This window comes from Microtus ochrogaster, unplaced genomic scaffold (assembly GCF_000317375.1).
Source record: "Microtus ochrogaster isolate Prairie Vole_2 unplaced genomic scaffold, MicOch1.0 UNK4, whole genome shotgun sequence".
Classification (NCBI taxonomy): domain Eukaryota; kingdom Metazoa; phylum Chordata; class Mammalia; order Rodentia; family Cricetidae; genus Microtus; species Microtus ochrogaster.
Window position 1 is genome coordinate 13,410,619 of NW_004949102.1, and position 1,937 is coordinate 13,412,555.

Below are 1,937 nucleotides of genomic sequence, written 5' to 3' on the forward strand. Positions count from 1 at the left end.
CAAGGTGCAGTATGTATCAGGTGAGAAAATGTTTTAAACACTATAAATTGCAGAATGCATTTGTGAGAACAGCTCAGGAATTTAAACAAAAGACCAAATCGACTCAGGGTTGTCATTTCTCTGCATTTTGCAATTTTTGTTTTGCTTTCATTTTAGCAGAGATTACTTGCAAACAGCTCATATCTATCTTTTTTTTTTTTTTAAAGAGAAAAGGCTAGGTTTGTATCCCCAAATGACAAGACCTACTATCTGAATAGTCAAGATGAAATTGCATTTAAGTTTGTGGATGAAATTCTTCAAGTTGATCTTTTTTTTCTTCTCAACTTTTATTATGAGCCAACACAAATCTGTGAAGAGTGTAACCTGTGAGCAGTTGAAGACATTCTCAAACACTATCCTATTCCTTTGGGAGTTCTACTCCATAGATCCTCCATTAGCTGCTCCCCCATTCTCCCCCTAAATTCCACATCCAATCCAATCTACTCAGCTTTGTAAACCGAAACGTCCAGCTAGCGTTCCTTGAAGCCACTCTGTAGAAGTTTCCTGCCTATGCTGCATTTTTCTGGGGGAAATGTTGTTAAGTGTGTTTGTTGTGAGTTGCCGGGCTTTCTACACTGGGTTTTTATGAGGACAGTGTTTGTTGAGCGTATATGCTATCTGTGGATTGCCGTGAGAACCTAAGCGAATACCAGAGTCATCTTATTGTGCAACATCTGAGAATCTTTTTAAAAGTTATTTTTATCTTTTCTTATACCTCTGCTCTTATTTTTCTTTCCCAAACCAAGGACAAGGAGTTGGGCAGAGAGAAGAGAAAATGGGGTTGTAAAAGCTCCCTCAGAGAAGAACTCTGGATACTGTATGTTCCCTAGTTACTTGAACCCTGATGTCCCACCCTACCCCAGCAGAAAACCAGGAAGTTGGAATCAGGCATTACTATTATGGGCAAAAAGGAAGATAGTCAATTAAGACTATAATCTCCTTAAATAAAAATATTATGGAAACACTAGCCAATTGACAGGCATTTATGTCTTATTTGGTCACAGAGGTGTAGAAAAGCTTCCCTGTCTCTGTACGGTGAGAAACACATGGGCATTTTTAGTTCTTTCTCAAAGCCCTAGACCCCCAAAAAAGGGGCAGCAATGAGAAAAAGAAAAAAATAAACACCATATATATGTATATATGTTAATATATTAACTATATATAAACATCATATATTAATATATATTAATTTTATGTCCTAAATTTGTGACTTTGGACCTCAAGTGAAATATATGTATCTTTTTCAGACTTGGGAAACTGACACTCTCTCCTTCTTTCTTTGTGTGTGTGTGTGTGTGTGTGTGTGTGTGAGAGAGAGAGAGAGAGAGAGAGAGAGAGAGAGAGAATGAGAATGCACAAATATTTAAACTCACAAAGTGTCTGCTTCTAAAAGATGTGGGCTGTATTTATCATGTATAATCCTTTTCAAACATGCCTTTGATTTCTCTAAGAAGCTGCCCTCTAAATGCCAGGGACCCAGGAGTGAACGAGAGCTAAGGTTTACTTCAGCCTAAAATAACAGAAAACTAAACCTGGGAAACAGGATGTTGTGTCCTAAGTCCCCTCACAGTTAAGGATGGACTCTCCGATGATTCCTGAGTGGACTTTTTATCTTCACCTAAGTACGAGAAGAAACAGTTGAAAGCACATGTTGTTTCTCGAGGAAGCCCAACTGATTTTTCTGGATGCAATGTTTAGAAATGAAAAACCTTACATAATATGGCGGCTACCCATGCTTTCTGCCTCTTTTCATATGCGCAGTCCTTGGTTTAGAGTGTAGACCAAAGGGCATTGTTTGTGCCTTTGAACATGGATCGGACAGCACCAAACAGCCAGTCTCCTTTGGATATTTGGACATTATTTATTCCTAACCTAACATTGCCTCTTTCTTTTCTTTT